Consider the following 19201-nt stretch of genomic DNA (forward strand, 5'->3'; position numbering starts at 1 on the left):
GAGGATCTAAAGAGACATTAGTTCAAAGACACTGTTTTTTTATTCCTTATTTATCCCCAAACAAGAAAATTGTACATGGGAGCAAATTCCATTACAATTCAATATCCACCATTCTCTGTACATATGCAAGAAGACATGGCTCAGAGACAGCACTTAAGGTGACCCAAGAGGAGCGGAGCAAAATCCAGGTATCTTGACTCTGTGTGACTTCGATAATCTTTATTGTAACCCTGAACTTGGTACAAAGGGAATGAGATTCTCAGATAAAAGATAAAAAAAAAGTATTGAATTATAACAATAGCTGAATCCCGAGCTGGCTGTTATAAAGGGCAGAAATAAAGAGAATACAAAGACATAAGCCCCCTAACTTTCTGAAAGGCAATAAAAATCTGGAGCAAGTTCCTGTTTGCATTCACAGGACAGGGCATGAAGATGCCAACTGCTCTGCAGCAGGGGATTTCCTGCCTGCCTCCAATAGAGCATATTCAATAAGCCTGAGATTCTTGGAACATAGGGTTATACCCTGGAGTTTCCCCAAATCTGAAGGAAGAGTATCATTTTCAATTTTCCCTATTCTTCAAAACATATTCTCACTTCTTGAACACGATGGATCTATCTACGTGTTAAGAATGTGATTGTCTTCACTTCTTTGGAATTCTAATTTTCTCTACCGACCCACATCCTCAAGTAGTTGATGCCATTATCTTCTTCTAAAAAAAAAAAAATGGTAGCCATCTCTCTCCTGATCATCCACAGAGATCAACAGCCTTATCCATGGGATGTTTCTGACATCACTGGCAGAAACCAGACCATCACTAGACATTTGGATTGCATTCCTACTAAAATGAACAGTCTCCAAGTATTTCTGATGCGATGTTAAAATTTGTCCATAGAGTCTTTATAGGAGAAGGAATGAAGAGGTAGAGTCAAAGTCCCACCTGCTTACCTGGCAGGTCTGACTTGAAAAACAGAATACTGAGATGTTGGTGTTGGGAAAGTCTATGCAGCTTTTGTTAATTTCTCCTGAAACAGCGACTCTGGAAGCTTTCACCTCTCCAGAAGTCCATTTACCAGGTACCCACCACATTGAAAGATCATGTGGGGTTACCAAGTGGAGAGAATGATGACCAAAGTGCCCCAACTGATTCAGCCCTTTGGTCTTTGAGTCCTTCCAGCCTAGATATCAGGTGGGAATGAAGAAGGCTTTGTGATATTCCTAGTTCCATGGAAACCTTCATGAAGATTCTAATAGAGAACTCTCTAACTGAAACTCAGCCAACCTCCATATTTGTGAGCAAAATAAATGCTAATGCTTGAAACTATTGTTTTGAAATATTTTATACACAGTAAAAGATGTTCAGAATAGGTTCTTAGAACTGGAAGTTATTTGCTACTGTGAGAAAACCTAAAATATGGGGCATTGACACTGAAACTAGTTGATGGGCAGAAATTGAAAGGAGCTAAAAATGACTTTTAGTAGAAGCCCTGGAGAGAGGCTATCAGTAATGGCTTAAAGAAAAGTGAGGAGAGTGTTACTAAAAACTGGATAAAGGAATTCTTGTTGTGTTGTGGCAGAAATCTTAGCAGAACTGTCATCTGCCATGATGTGGGAAATACCAAATGTACGTCAGGAATTGGTAGATTCGGCTGAGAAAAATCCCATTGAATATTGAAAATGTCAATGGTTTCTTTCATCACATGATATAAGTATGTAGAAAGATGATTTTCACAAAGACACCGTTTCAAGAAAATTTAAATAATAAGTATAAAAGATTGGGGACTTGTGAAATACATTTATAAAACTATTTCTCCTTTTCAGTTCCTCTGTACAGTAGAATTCTCAAATTAAAAAAAGACATAAGGTCAAATATCAAATATAAAAGAAAAAGAACCTTTGTTAATACTTTAGAAAGATATGGAGTAGTGTCTCATAAAGGCTTTAAAACAGTCAAAGTTCTTCTAGGGATCTAAGGGCCACAGCAGTTTCTTTCAGTTAAAGAATAAGGCTTCTAATAATCTTAAGGTTGTGGTCTGTAGCACTTTGCAGGGACCTAGGTAAAGAAGAGCTTCCATCAAAGAGATTTGTAGGTAGGTTTTTTTGTCTAATGGAATATATGCTAATAAGAATAATAGGAAGTCTAAAGAATTTTTAACAGAATTGCACTAACATGTATTTTGTCAGCTTAGACTAAAGAGGACAGGAATAGAATTAAATGAAAAGAGGTCCCAAAACCAAGAACTCTAGGAGATTCAAGAGTAGTAGAGGATCCTTCCAAAGCATTGGGACTGGGACCAAAGCAAAGCAAAACAAAACAGATAGTATTTGTTAGCTGGATTTCATAGTTACTATGAATCAATGACTTTCATGTGCTCTTATTTTCTTCTGCTTTAAATAGCTTCTATAGTGCCCATCCTAAGTATATGTAACCATTGATTTTTACAGGTTGCAAATAACTTATCACTTAGTTTACAGGTGTTCAGTTTGAGAGGATTGGTACACAAGAAACGTCATCTGAGGGGTTTCATCTGTATCTGCATCTGAGTCTTGTGAGAGGCATAGAACAAACACATGAGTGTACTTTGTATGTGGGAGAAATGTAAATAATTTGGGTAAGTACCTAGACTGTGGAGTTTAAAACATGTTCATAATATTGTCAACAGTTATTCCACAGAAGTGGAGTTTAATTCCTATTCTTTTAAATATGAATTGACCTTAGTTACTCACTTTCAAAACATACATTAGGACTGGAAGTGGTGCTACTCTAATTCTCAAGTCTAGGTTTTAAAAGATAATACACTTTTATCCTGGCTCTTTTGGAATGCTCATCCTTGTGATACAGCCATCCTGATGTGAGGAAGCCCAGGCCACATGGTTGGTACCAAATGGAAATAAGTTAAGCCCCCCATTCTCCATCCCAGCAGAGCTCCCAGACCCAGCTAGCACGAGCCTGCAGGCCTGTGAGTAAATTGGTGCTGAACATTTTGGAAGTGAACACTCAACCTTCCATCTAGCTTCCCCAGGTGAAAACACATGGAACAAGGACTAACCTTCCCGGATAAGCTATGTCCAATTTGCAGAGCTGAATGCACAATGAATGATTGTTTTCCTGTAAGTCACTATTCTGAGGCAGTTACAGATCAACAGTAACAGGAATAATCTTTACATTAATTTCTGCTTCCTCCTTTTCTTAACTTGGTCCATATCAAGTAATGCTCCATCCTGTATCGCCAATTTGTAGATCAATACTTGTTGATAATGAATGAAAATATATAGCAAACAAGTATAGTTGGCATTTATGATGGACAAATTAATACAGGCTAGACCTTATTCTATACGCTTAGCATGTATTAATGCTTACAGTTCTACAAGGAAAAATGTCTGTATTATTCCTATTTTATAGGTAAGAAAATGGAGACACACAGAAAATAAGTCACTTGACCAAAACCACACAACTAGGGTGCCCAGGCCAGGAATGGAGACATATTTATCCTATGTCTCTGGTCATAACTATTGTACCTCTCTGCTTCTTATTACTGGCATCTTCTACTTTAGCTTTTCACTTACCATTAGCTCTAGACATCCTCTTCACTTCCCAATTCTAGCCTTGACCTTCAATTGAGGCAATGTCTTACTCCTACTCAGCAGGACACAATCTAAATTTTGCCTCTAAATGTCAGATTTACTTAGAGGTCAAGAAATCTATAGTGCATGGGCTGAATCTACCCTGCTGCCAGTTTTCTGCAATAAAGGTTGTTTTTTTGTGTGTGTGTCTGTGTGTGTGTGTTGTTTGTGTCTTTAACACAGCCACTTTGGTTCATTTATTTTTCATGCAGCTGCTTTTGTGCTACATGACAGAGGTGAAGAGTTGTGACAGAGATCATATAGCCCACAAAGCCTAAGGTACTACCACTTGTTCTTTTCAGAAAAAAAAGGTTGCTGGCCTCTGACTTGTGTCCCTGAACATGGCCTTGTTAATGAATTCATGACATGTTATAAAAAAGGTATGTATGTCCCTGAAAGATATAGACAGACAGACCTGGACCAAAACCCAACTCTGTTACCTGAGTGATCTCAGAAGACTCTCTTAACACTTCTGAATCTTAGCTTTATTTTTCAAAAATTGGGGACCATACTAAGATATCTGTCTTAATGGATAAATTCTAAGATAATGCAAAAACAAAATATTATTAATATTGAAGAGTTTTATCAACCTTTTGAATTAGATCAAAATTTAGCAGCCCATGTAGGGGCAAATGAAATAAAATATGCTTAATGCTCAATTTTAACAAACATTTGTCACCATTAGGGGACATGAAGAGAAGGTAGTATTAACTGTTTCTGTTGGGAGTTAAGACCCGGGTGGAAATTGACCAGTGAAAGTCTGACCAATGCGGTAAAAGATGTCCAGATGCTACAGGTGGAGAGGGCCTCTTAGGAAACAGTTTTCCAAAACCAAATTGAGATTGATTAAATGTCAAGGTTTAAAGGAAGAACTTCTGGTTGCTTATTGAGCTAAAGGACTAATTCTGTCTTCCCAACTATAACTAATATTTTTTTCTTTGAGAATGTGAATAAATTTATAATCCCAAAGGTAGAGTGATTTGACCTGATCGAAAATATTTTCCCCACATCTGTGGATGTCCAACTTTTAGCAAGCTAGTTATTTCATTGTTCCAACAAAAATTATCTAATATTTTTGGGGTTGAGATTTTTTTAAGCAGACCTAAGTATCTGAATCGACTATTTTCAGTTCTTTGGAGAAGTAAGCAGTCACATTCTAGTATCTTGAGGGAATTAGGAGAACTGAGTTTTAGGAGGGAGATTTTGGGGGATCCACACTTTTTCAACATTGTTTCTGGGAGACTTCTATCCTTTTTTTAAAAAAAAAATTTTGTTTAGTTGTAGATGGACATAATACCTTTATTTTATTTATTGAAGTGGTGCTGAGGATTGAACCCCGTGCCCCACACATGCAAGGCAAGCATGCTACCACTCAGCCACAACCCAGCCTGAGACTTCTATCCTTGGGGTGCAAGGCATGACATCAGTGCCTGGGGAAGCAGGTCAGCTTTGCGGGTCCTGTTTGCTTGTCTGGCTAAGTGTGGGGTGGCATGCAGAAGAGTGGGAAACTATGCTCTGGGAAAGAAAGTATGGAACTGACACAAGGGTGCAAGGTGAGCCAGAGGCAGGAGGCTGGCATCCTGACAAGGCAGCAGAGTGGGCGCCATTGACCACCATCCTCATATTGCCGTGTGGATTCTGGGTTTCTTCACTTGTGTTTCTTTTCTTTCCCAGTTTTTTTTTTTTTAATTGTCACACACAAAGGGCAGTGAAATGCCAACCTGACCCAACTGAAAGGCCTGGAGATAGGAAATTGTAAAAGAAGATAATGATTTGACACTGTGGAGGTGACTGGAGACTCTTGTGCTTCACATTCCTGTTTAACCTTTTAACTAGAAAAAGGTATTCACTTAGTAGACACATTCTGTTTTACAGAGAGAGGGAGGGATGGAGGGGAGAGAGAGATTGAGAGAGAGAGAGTTTTTTTTTTTTCTCAAATCATAAAGGCACGTTTTTGGAGTCATACCATTCCAATTCATTAGTTCCTTAAAGAAATCACAGATCCTTAAAGTGGAAAGTTTCTTGAAGGTCACTTTGTTGCAATTTATACTCATGCAAAACATTTATGTATAACTACCAAAATAGGTTTATTTATTCATTCAACAATATTCATCCAGCATGACCTATCACCAAGTATGGATCTAGGCACAGTTCTGAGCAAAAGAAATGAGAATTTTTGTCTTTGTGGAGACCTGCTCAGATTCTGGGCTTGATCATTTCCAGTGATTAAGAGGTGAAGGTTTATATGGGGGTGAATCATTTCTTAAGATTTTCATTTAACAAACTATTTTGGAGCCATGTTTTGAGCACTTAATGCTTTTAATAAACTTAGAAGGTAGACGTTTTTATTATCATTACCCCTCTTCTACAGATGATCAAACTGAGGTACAAGGTATTTAAAGAACCACAGTTAAGACTGCACAACTGCAGCAATGGGCCAGGATTTGACCCCACAGTCCATGTCTGCTGTTCATGTTCTTTACACTAGGCTGCACTGCCAGTATTTGTCTTGCTTATATTTATGACTTGTTCCATTTTTCCCAATGTTTCTGCCCTTTATTCTAAAATATTTGGCACCCTTATACTTCTCACTCTTGAGATTTTTCTACTGGATACTCCAATCTGCTAGAAAAATCCTTAGTCTCTAGAATAGTAGGGTTTATATAGGATGAGGTAGCACCTCTTTCAGAAGGGTGAACCTTACTTGTCTCACTAATCTCTCTTCAGAAACAAAAGGGCAGTGCCTGCCCCATGCTAGGTGGTCAACTAAGTGAGAGCTGTTGATATGGTTTCACAAGTTTTTGACTCATGGATGTCTGAAATTTCCTAGGTTCCCTTCCTTCCTTCAGCTCAAACCTGTGATCTAGGGTAGGGATCCAGTCAGACTTTGGGGGACAGGGTTTAAAAATTTCCCTGAAAGTAGTTTTCATAAATGGGAGAAGACCTCATAAGATTGAGGAATGAGATATTGTCATCATCGACTATGAAACAATAGAAATGGGGAAAAAGATGAGAAAGAGGATCTGGGAGCTCTGAAAATTCACTCACATGGGGCCATTTTTTTTTTTTTTTAATGTAGTGGGAATAGAAGCCAGGGCCTCACACATGGCTTGGTAAGTCCTCTACCATGGAACTGCATCCCCAGCATTTTTAAAAGTTTTTTTTTTCATCTTGAGGCAAGGACTCTGTAAGTCACCCAATTTGGCCTTAAACTCCGGATCCTCCTGCCTCAGCTTCCTAGGATTACAGGTATGCACCATCATGCTCAGTTTACATGAGGACAACTTAAAGGCTCCCTTCCACAGTAGTTCTGCTCGTTAGCCACTTCACCCTTGCAACAAGTAGAAATAAAACTGTTCCACCTTGGTAGGTTTCTTCCTTTGGGTTTCAAAATAAATATATAAATAAGTAAAATAATGTCATTGCACCATGTAATAAGAAATTAGAGGGAGTTAGATTAAGTTTGAGTAGAAGAAGAAAACTTTTCAAGTTTTTTTTTTTAATCAACTCATTGGTTGGTTGAATCTTTTGTTTAATACCACAGTGAATCTCACCATTGTGTACATTTGCAAAAATTTAATTTAAAAACTAACTATGAAAAATAAAATAACTATAGGTAAATAGCAGAAAGATCAATAGAGGGAAGGGAACAGGGAAGAGAAGGAGAGGTATTAGGGACTGAATTAGAACAAGGTCTATTCCATGCTTTTATTATTATGTAAAATGGATTCTACTGCATGTATAACTAAAAAAAGACGAGCCCCCACCAAAAAAAAAAAAAAAAAAAAAAAGAGTAAAGGAAAAAAAATGTCAAGTGCCTTCTCATTTCAAATTGAGTAGTCCCCAAATATGTCCTAAAGTCAAAGCCCATTGATTTCTGGATTATTATTTGTGATTTTTCTTCCTGTCCTTAGTGAAATTACTCTAGTCCACATTATTTACACCTGGATTTATGAGACTTGGCCAACTTGACTTCCTTTTCTTTAGCTGATTCTCCCTCCTGCAAAATCAGCTGATGAAACTGTAATTCTTTTGATTCTCCTCTTTTTCTTCTCTCATCAGAATTTTCAGATAACAGATTCTGCCCCACATAGAATCACACCCACCTCTTCTGTTTATGCAAAGACTACCTTTGAGTTCATCTCCTCTTGCATGACATTCCCTGGGCATGCTTCTAAATGTAACTCACTCTGCTCCTCTGCCTGCTGCTCCTCCATCAGCGCTGACCATAAGGACATGGCTTAAACCTGTAAACCAATTGACAAGGGTGAATATTTCCAGAAAGAATAGCGAGAATCACTGTTTCAGAACCTGTCTTCACCCAGCCAAGATGTAGATACACAGAAAGCAAAAATACAGCTGCTCAGTGTGGGCATTCAAAAAGCAATTTGTTTGGGTTTGTGAAAGAAGGCATCCTTCTAATGTTATTCATGCTACATGATACTGATTATTTTCAATAAAATCTTTAAAATACTATACACATCTGCAAGAAAGGTTTCTGAAATTAATAAATTCCTTGATACCTATCCATAAAACATTACTCTAGCTTTTCCAGGATAAAGAAAAATTGGCAAAAAATAATTTCAGACTTTTGCCAAGATCGCTCAAAGAATTAGCTCAGAATCTGAGTCCCTGGGACCAAACACAAATACCGACAATTCAGGTGGGTTCCTACTTCATCCAAATGAGTTGACTCATTTCTTTTCCTGGCTGGATATTTTTAAGTGCTTACTGGTTGTTAGTCAGGGAAGAAGTGTTTTGTAGGTCATTAACTGAAATAAAACAAAATAAAAAAGGGCATTTCTCCTTTTGAATTTTTCCCGAATGCTTTGAATGGATTTCTATTGCATTATTGGTTGAGTATATTCTTGCCATGATAATCCACTTTTAGTAGCTTCATTTACATTAGCTATCACTCTGGAGAGCCATAGTAACAGGCCGCTCAATTACCCAAGAGAAATTACTCTTGAAAGTAATCATTGTGAATGAATTTCATCACTTGGTCTCATCATTTCATGCTGTTTTATCTCTTTCTTTTTTTGCCCCTGATAAGAGTTAAACACAAAGAGGGCTTTTGTTATCATCTCTTTTTCTTTAGGAAACTTAGTCTTATAAATCATAGCCACTGGTTTATAGAGACAACCAAAGTGTATCTTGCACACACACAGCGTGTGCACACACACACACATAAACAAGTGAGTGTGCACACACATTTTTTGAAATGCACTTCATTTTCTTATGTGGAACATTGTTTTAATTTACTTTAGTCTATAATATCTCACATAAATATGATTTTAATGTAACTTAACTCATGCAAGGAATATGTTTACAGGGAGTTTGGGATATTTAAACAGGAAAACTGTATTGAATCTGTTTCAGATTACCAACACAAAAAAAAGTTGAAATTTAAAACTCTTGGCTGAAAACCTAGAATAAATGAAGAAGTAATACTGATAAATATTTAGCAAGTCCCTGTTCTATGTCAGGCCCTATTTTAAAGAATTCTTGAAGGGCTTTTGTGACTGTTGTTGATTAGTTTTGCATCATTTCATTAAACCTTATAACTCTGGTGCTATAGGTTTTGTTATTTCCCCCCATTTTTTCAGATGAAAACAAGATTCCAGAAGATGGATAACTTTTCCAAACTCACATGGCCATGAATTAGTAGATTCAGGACTGAAACCCTAAAACTCTAATTTCTTAAACTTTCTGTGATATTACATTACATGCTACTTAATAAATTCAAGGGTGGATGGGAAAATAGGAATTAAAATAACTACTTAAGTGTTTTCTGTGGGATTACAAAGCACCAGCTAATGACATCGTTGTTGATCTTTTGAAAAAATTTCTCCCCAAATGTAATTTTCCATCCCTTCAGAATGAACTTGAATTTTCACAAAGTGTCTGAAAGATAGAAGGTTTGGATTTCTTTGTTTGCTTTTGTTTATCTTTTAAAATTTATAAAGAATAGGCCAACAGTGAGATGACCACTGGGGAACACAGACCCCAACAGCTGCTTTCTTCACCAAAAAACATTTGCATTCAAGGTTATATTCAGTGGCATGAAGTCAGAGTTCTGTAGGTTGAGAAACTAATAGAAATTTCCACCAGTCTCTAATTTTTCAAAATTTAAACTTAACGTAATGAAAATCACAATATCATCTTTTCCTAACTTGTGAATTTAATCATCAATACAGTTTGAAGATGTCCATTCTACTATTAATGCTCTGCCCCATGCCAGGCCCCTGTTGAGGCCTGAAGAATACACAGGTCAACACAATGGGCATCTGCCTTTGTAGCTTCTACTCTGTGGAAAAGAGTTAACAGATTAAAAAATAAGTATATCATACAATACCATAACGTGGTTATTTCAATGAAGGAAAAAAATACAGATGGTGAGAAGGTAGAGACAGGTGCTCAGCAAAGTCCTATCATAAACAAGGACATATGAAGAGTTTCTCTGAAGAGGTCACAGAGCCAGTATAAAGGGTTATGAGGACATCTAGGAAAGTTAGGCATAAGGAAGACAATTCTGCCCATTTTTGCTCTTCTAACCCTAATTATGTACACATCTATTTTTTTAACCCATTGGCCTCTTCCAGTTCCTACTCCCAGGTCTATTTGTGATGTAAGTTAATTTTTGCTTATTAAAGAATTGAAGATTTTTAAATTTTATTTTCAAAGCTGGGAAAAAAAGGCACAAGTTGACCAGATATTTGAAAATTAACTTAATTCAAAAATGTAATTTAACTCATGCAAGGCATATGTCTACAGGGACTTTGGGATGTTTAAGCAGGAAAACTGTATTGAATCATTTCATAGATATTGTTAAAATTTCAATGTGCTCTGATATTATAGCATGATATTTTTACTTTTTCAAGTATTTGCCATTAATATATCCTCTGACAGCATGAAACATTTTTCTTTTTTTCCCATGGATTTCATCAATAGGATGCTTACACATATATTTTATTGCCCAATCAACTTAGTTTGAAATTCAGAATCAATGGTCAAAATATTACCTATTATAAATTTATAAATACCCAACTTAGAATGAGTTATTTAGAAAAATAGACTCTCTGCTGTGGTTGAAATGTGTCCCTCAAATTTCATGTGTTGGAAACTTAATCTCCAAACTCCTATCTTAATGGTATTTTGAAGTGGGACCTTTGGGAAGTGGTTTGAATGAATGGATCCATGGGTTATGATGGGAGTGATTTTGTTATAAAAGAGAGCTCTTTTGGCACATTTGCTCTGTCTCATCATTGATGCCCTCCATTGTGTTATGAGGTGGCAAGAAAGCCCTCACAGGGTGCTGAGTGGATGCCGGCATGCTTCTTAGTCTCCACAACTGTGGGCTAAATAAATCTCTATTCTTCATAAATTATCTGTGATTTGGTTATAGTGACAAGAAAATGGACTAAAGCTTTCCTGAATTTCGTCCTCTGCCCAGGCCTCCTTTCATTAGTCCTTGAATTACCTACTCTTCTTTCCTCAGGATCATTGACTGAGTTCAGAAGGTAGAATTTACAAAGCATCATAGATTGTCTCATAGATTCCACAGAGCTTCTTCACTACTTTCCAGACTAAAATGTTTAGAGAAACTTTTAGTTCTTTTCTGGCCCTGAAGGTTTTCCCACAATGGCAATTGGTCACAATGTATGTGTGTGTGTGCAGACTAGGGCATCCAGAGATTAAAGGGAAAGATTGAAGGTTAAAAAATGTCTGCCCCATGGGCCAGGGTTGTAGTTCAGCGATAGAGTGCTTGCCTAGCACATGTGAGGCCCTGGGTTCAATCCTCAGCACCACATAAAAATAAATGAACAAAACAAAGATATTGTGTACAACTAAAAAATAAATATTAAAAAAAAAGAAAAGAAATGTCTCTGCCCAATAGTCCAGAAGTCTGGATTTAGGTTAGAAAGGGACACCACATATCTAAATAGGCCTGTGTGTAGAAGCCCTTTACTTTTTTCTATCAACCATCTATAAACTTGTCCTTGGTGCCTTGATTTACCTTGAAGAACTATTCCTAATCTCTGAGACCTCCCAGATGGAGTAGAACAGAAGTCCTTTCCTGGCCACCCCGGGATGAATGAATAGCTAGAACTAGCGAGTCCAGAGAATTTTATCCCCCTTCCTTGGAATGGGAACTTGACCCAGGTCAGTCCAGAGAAGCGTAATGCCAGAACTTAGGCTGGTCTAAAGACACAGAGAAGTTCCCTTTTCTTGGAGCACTAAGATGGCAGTGTGTGAGTCTGTGACTGCCAGCCTCTATTTTGTGTCTGGAAAGGAATCCATTGAAGGGGAAAGCAACGAAAGAGGTAGGGAAAGAGACAGTTTAGTTCTGTAGTAGTGCCTGGTCCTTGGATTCAGCTACGTTTGAAGCCAGTTTTTCTCATGGACTTCTCAATTATTGCCTATAATTCCTTGCAATTTGATCTGGGTCTATATTTTTTACATTTTACATTAGAACTTCTAATTAGGGAAGACCACAGATCTGATAGGCAGGAAATCAAAACAGAGTGGTGTAAAAAGACTAGGCATTCAAAGACTTGGTACTCATATGGCTGCCATGTAGAGATGATTGGTATAAGGGAACAAAACACCAACCTAAGCCTGATTCTGTAAGACCCACTTGCCCTCTGGCCTCACAAACATTTTGTGTGTGTGTGTGTGTGTGTATGTGTGGTAGTACTGGGATCACAGATATTCAGGACTCAACTATAGCTTGAGAAAGAATCTGTCTACAGAGGTTCATGTTAGCCTGGTTTTGCTTGGATCTCAATAAGAAAAATTGGGTTTATTAAGAAATTATTTCCTGGTATGCCTTCCCAAAGAGCTATATAATCAGTAAAAAGATTTTCGAATTTTTACTACTTACTACATGTGATCATCAATAATGCATTTCATGCTTTCTGAGCTTATTTTCCTTCTTGGTATAATGGAGGAAAATTCTATTACTTAATTCTCATAGCAGTTCTATAAGGTAATTATTAATAATTATAGCTAATTGTAGTAGTATATGGTGCACTCTATCCTAGTGCAAGTCACCGAGCAGCTTTTCAATATGTGTTAATATAAGTTCAAGCTTGTTATTTATCTATATCTATCCATCTATCTATCTATCTATCTAAATAATGTAATTAGATTTATGGAGGTGACATATCATTTACCCATCAACTCAGAGAATATAGAATGTAAAATAATATCCGTAAGAGGCAATTTGCTAAGCCATATTCTATTGTATTGAAAAAATTAGTGAATAATTAGTTTAGTTTAGATAAAACCAGGTAGCACAAAATTACATATATTGTTAACTTTAGAAAGCAAACAATACCTCAAAGACTGGTAGCAGACTTGTCTGAGTTGGGTTCTATAAATAAATGAATTAAAGGAACATTTATTGATCAACCCCTGTTTAGTCAGCTTTTCATCACTATGACCAAATTAGAGAAGAAAAAAATCTTCATTTAAGGCTCAAAATTTCAGAGGTTCAGTCCATAGGAAATCCAGGCAAAACATTATAGCAGAAGGGTGCCGCAGTCTGGCTTGACACAAAATCACGAGCCACTCAAGCAGGAACAAACTTTATTATTTGAAACTGCCGCCAATGCCCCTTACTCCCCCGGGAACAATGCCGATCGACCCACGTGGAGTTCGCCCAGCACCCCAGAGGAAGTTCCTCCGCGGGAATTCCCTCCTACTGTACTTCCCCAACCAATGGGAATTCTCCAGGAGTCCCGTAGCAGGCCGAGGTGAATGGCAGGAGTCCAATATCCATATGAATGCAAATCTTAACATAATTATATCATCTCAATGGCTAGCTGGCGTCACCTTTCAACCCAAAATGCCATGCATCATATTACTTGGCTGTGGCTCTTAGCAGAAGGGTTTGGTTGAGAAAAGTTTTTTTAGCTTGTGGCAGCTGGGAAAATGAGGAGAATGGTAAAGTCTGTGCAAATCTGGTGGGGGATGAAAAAAAATACACACACACACACACACACACACACACACACACACACATTTATCCCAGCATCTCATACTCTTTCAGAGCCAGTATCATATGGATGATACCAAGGTCTGCTGCCAGTGCAAGCAGGGTAGGCCCTCTTGGATCACAGGTAAGCAGTGATCTCCTAGTGCCTTAGTGACTAAGCAAGTAATTCAAATCCCAGGGAAACAATTTCCAAGGCCCCCTGTGTGAGCAGGGTGCCCCCACAGTATCTTTTCAGTTGAGTTTTCACTTTAACATAATTGAATCTGTGGTAAGTGTGGTCTCACTGATTCCTGAGATGCCCTCAAGTCATGTTTTCCATAACTTCTGTGGGAAATACTTAGCTTCTCTGTAATGGAGGTAATCTCTGCAGCAATTGCAACTTCCTTGGCCCAAGGAAGTTACTATAATTCCTTGCAATTTGATCTGGGTTTATATTTTTTTACAGCTGAAGAACTTCTGCAAGCTTTTTGAAATTTTGCTTTCTGCTTTTGGTTCCTGATTATCATAGTAAACCTGGCTAAAACCAGCCAGCAATATCAATGCCATCACATAAATGCTGTACTGCCTTGAAATTTCCTCGATCAGCTGGGCACAGTGGCACACACCTGTAATCCCAGCAACGTGGGAGGATCACAAGTCCAAGGCCAACCTCAGCAACTTAATAAAGCCCTAAAGCAACTAAGTGAGACCCTGTTTTATTTATTTATTTATTTTTAATGAAAAAAAGCTGGTAAAACACCCTGAGTTCAATCCCTAGCACCTCTCTCTCTCAAAAAAAAAATTAGTAAAAAATGCCTTCCAACAGATTAATTAATCACCTTTAAATTTAGCCTCACACAGTCTCAGGACATGGGCAAAATGTAGACAAGGCCTTCACTAAAATGTAACATTAATGACTTCTAGTACAATTTCCAAAAGGCTATTTCCCTCCGAAGCCGTATGAGTACAGTATTTCATTGTCCACATTCCTATGGGCAGAATAATTCTGGTTTTCTGAACCCCCACCAGAATTATTAACTAAAATCTGCTTACAGCATTCTAAGATTTCTCCAGCCTGCATCTCCAAAGTTTTCTAAATTTTCCCTATAAACCAGTTCCAAAGACTTCTGAACCACAGGCTCAGGTTAGTCCCAGAAATGACCCCAGTTCTCCATACCAATTTCTGTGTTAGTAAACTTTTCATTGCTGTGACAGAAAATATCTGAAAAGAACAACCTAGAAGGGGGGAAAGTTTAATTTGGGACTCATGGTTTCAGAGGTTCAGTCCATGGATGGCCAGTTCCATTGCTTTAGGTCTAAGGTATGGCAGAAGGGCACAAGGGAAAAAAGTTGTTTAGCTTATGGCACCTTGGAAAGAGAGAGAGATAGAGAGGTGGAGGGAGGTATTAGCACCTACATAGCAGATTCTGAACTTCCACTAGAACTACCCTCTGAACCACCCAATAATCCATTGAAATTATTGATCCATCAAATGGATTAATTTACTAATTAGTTTCCATATCTCATAATCTGATCATTTTGTCTCTGAACATTCTTGCATTGTCTATCATGAGCTTTTGGGGAACAACTTCTATCCAAACCATACTACCCCCAAAACAAACCAAAGGGAAAATTATTATAATCCCCATTTTACAGATGAGAACATGAAGGCTTATGAAGATGGAGTCTTTTGCTTGTGATCCTATAGCTAGTGAGTTTCACAGCAAGGAAGAAACACAAGTCTGACTGAAGCTAATGCATGGGTTTTATCCATAAGAAATTTAGGTATGCTAAATTATGGAAAACAATCACATGCTACATCAGAGCTTCTTAAACTTTAATATGCAGATGAATCCCTGAGGATCTCTTCAAAATATGCATCGTGATTCAGCAAGTCTGGGGTATGCCTTAACATTCTGCATTTATAATAAGTTCCCTGGTGATATTGATGCAGACTAAACTTTGAAGAAATAGGATGCTAAGATTATAATATAATTTAGTTTAAGCCCAAATTCTTAACAACCTTCTCCAATTGTATATTTTTCTGGATGGTTTTGTTTGCTTCTCTACTCTTCTCTTTACTTTTCTCTTTTCCTGAGGAAGTTATATTAGGCCAAATGATGAATTGTTTTTCTAGCATCTTTTAGTCTTAATAAAATATTAGATGAAGTATTTTTTCATTAATTATAAGAAAAATGTCATTTTTCCAATTTTTAGAAACTGAATGTTGGAAGACAATTTACTCTCTTCCTCCCTTTATTCCTTTTCTGTGGTATTTCTATTTCTTAGCTCTTTCTCTCCCTCCCACTCCCATCACAGTAGTAATACCTAAATTTGGACGGTTTACAAAAAATTTAAATTTTGCATTATCACTTTATACAATATTTTCTCCCCTCATAGGAAATTGATCCATATGTTCTTTTAGCTAGAGAGCATGCTGCTATAATTCAGGCATATCTGACACTGTAAAAGTGCTGTTGTACCTGAGTTAGACTACCCGAGTTAGTAACTTCGGCAGACAAGCTCTTTTTTTGTTTGTTTGGTACTGGAGATTGAACTCAGAGGCACTCAGCCACTGAGCCAAATCGCCCGCCCTATTTTGTATTTATTTAGAGACTGTGTCTCACTGAGTTGCTTAGCTCCTCATCGTTGCTAAGGCTGGCTTTGAACTTGCAATCCTCCGACCTCAGCCTCCTGAGTCACTGGGATTATAGGTGTGCACAACCATTCCTGACCAGACAAGTTCTTTTAATTTGGTCTTGGTACTTAACCTTTAGGAACTTAAATTTCCCCTTCTGTAAAGTGGGATAATAATAGTATGCACTGCTTAGGTTATTCATGAGAATTAAATTTTAAAAAAAAATCCATTTAAAGGGCTTAGCATAGTGCTTTGAACAGTGTCAGCTCTATCATAATTACAGATTATAATTTCCCCAGAGGGCTCTTGGGTAATTGAAGGTGATGGCTTGTCAACTTGAAGTTTCCTTCTGTGCTATGACCCAGTTCTCCATTCCTCTACTGCTTAGCGTACTGCGGAAATATCTGTCCTGTCCAATCACACTCTGTGGTGCTAGGTGCCCAGCAGTCATCCTTTGTGTTAAATCCAACTCTGTCTGTATACAGGTCTATACTGAGTTCTGTTGACCGGAGACCTTCTTTTGACTCCTTCCTCTCTTGACTGAGGTGGTCAATTCATTCATTACCCTACACTGAGGATCATGTGAGAATAAAGGGGAAATATTCCTAATTATAATGAGCTAGTCAAGTTAAATGAGGACTTCAGTGACTAATGACCTCTTGGTTCTTTGTGTTATCGATAGTGAACACTTATAGATAAGTCTTGTCTATTGGTTTTGTATCTAATTGCCTCTGGATAAAGCCAAATGTTTGAATCAGCACTCAGAAGTTCACTTCGGTCACCCTATTTCAGCTGAACTTGAACCTAAGCTAAACATGCTGAGGTAGTGAGTTGTTTGGGTCTGGTTCCTAGAATCTAGGAAATGAGGGAAATAGTGATTTGATTCTCTTAAGGGGAAATTCTCAGTGGCCTTGCTAAAATGTTTGCCTTCCAAACAATGGCATTTTAGATAAAAAATAAAAGGCTATGTCTGTGGACATCAGAAAAATGCCAAGGAAAAAGAAAGAAGACACTTGAGTGACATTTATGGGATGAGGGAAGCACAGAAGAAAATACAAGAAAAGTGGAGGTGAGAGAGATCAGGAGAAACACATGAACGTGGAAGAGGAATGCCAATAAAATCAAGAACACTAATTTGGGAACTAGAGTGTAAAATATACCAAGTGAGACCAATGAACTTGCAAGAATAAAAACACACCCTAACACGAGGAAGTAGAGCCACAGCAGTCATTTTATTTGACAACTCAGAACCCGGGGAATGGCTAGGAGAGCAGAACCACTGAGAAGTGGAGAAACAACCCAGACCTGGACAACTGGGCTCTTGAACTTGATAGTTCACACCTAACATCAAAAGGATTAGAAGCTAAAGGAAACTGTCTTTGTTTTAATTATAGTCAGCAATATACCTGATTTTGTATTGAACTGTGTAGATATAAGGTTTGAATAATCACCTGCATCTGTTTGAATCTATAATCAAAATCACACATTATTAGCTTTAATCATTTGAAATTTCCAATATGTATACTTTTTTTACTTATAAATTTCACACGGTTCAAACCAATAGACATGAAGCCATTTTTTCGAGCATATTTTGCTTTCTTTTCAAGTCCCTGCAGAAGACCCAAAGATAACCTTGGCTTTGCCAAGATTCCTGCATTTTGCCAGAGTGTGTGGTCCCTGAATGTTTTGCCCTTCAGGGAACCAACAGTCCCCATTTTGCCCCTGACCCAAGTGTGAGAAGAAGGGAAAATGAGAGGTGCCAAAATTTCACAGGCTAAGGAAGGGCGGTGGCAACTTCTGTCCATGTTTATTTCTTTTTAAATAGTTTCTTTTTAATTTCGGACTCGTTTGACTTGGGGATCCATATTTGTTTTTCTCTGTGTAAACTGGATTTTGACATTATTAGCAGGCCCATCTGCTGGCTTTTCTTAATTAACATGTAAACTGGTATTTGTTTTAAATTTCAGGTGCTTTTAGGTTTGAGTCTACTGTTCATTTCCTAAGGCAGTTTGGACACGGTGGTAAGTGTTTTGCTGCCAAGAATGGAGAAGCCTGGCTGTTTAGCACCTTTCTCTTTAAGTGAGCGTGCATTTTAGCATTTAAAAGATTCTCGGGTTTTATAGGTTTGTTTGCCCCATAGTTCTGTTTTCTTCCTTTTCTCCTTATTCTCTCCTATCCCATGGCCCCACACTCATGGTCCTAACACTTTTCTTCTCATAACCCATGGAGTCCAAGACAAACCACTGTTTCTTTTTCAAAAAGTAAAAACAAAAGGTGCATACAAGATCCTGATGATTCTTGTGGGCCGTTTGCATGAATGATTGTGGTGCACAAGACCCTTTATTATCTCATCAGCAATTACAGAGTACCCATTTTGGGTAGAATACTGTTCATGCAATATGTTGAATAATGATGGGAACACAGTTCTTGAGAGACATTGAAGTATTCATGGACATGAACTTCCTTGATAATTTTGCTCTTGAGATCCATGTATAATGGGCACTTATTTGGAAGAGAAGAAAGCTGGAAACTCTCATAAAGATTTGACCCAATGCCTTTTATTTAAAATGAGTTCTACCACTGTGAAGCTTGACCTTGGTCTTTATTCCCATTCACTTAGCAGACGCTCTCTCCTCCCTCTGCGTCTGTCGTACGAAGAACATGTTTTCTTCTCTGAGCTTTACCTTGAAGTTACCTTTATTCCAGGTCATATTTCATTACCTAGCAATAGGTTCTTCCTATCTAGCCACACGTAAGAAAGAAGAGCTGATCATATCTTCAGATGGTCAGGAAAAGGGCCATGAGCTATGGTGATGGGAATATTGTACCTTGACCTAATAGAAGTGGTTTAGGAAAAAAATCTATAAGAAAGGGCACCTTGAACAGCTCTAAGGAAGGAAAATATTATGGTGTTTTTCAACAAATAGGGTTCCTGACAAGAAGGAGCACATACCAGGAGAAG

This window comes from Urocitellus parryii, chromosome 5, assembly GCF_045843805.1.
Source record: "Urocitellus parryii isolate mUroPar1 chromosome 5, mUroPar1.hap1, whole genome shotgun sequence".
Taxonomy (NCBI): Eukaryota; Metazoa; Chordata; class Mammalia; order Rodentia; family Sciuridae; genus Urocitellus; species Urocitellus parryii.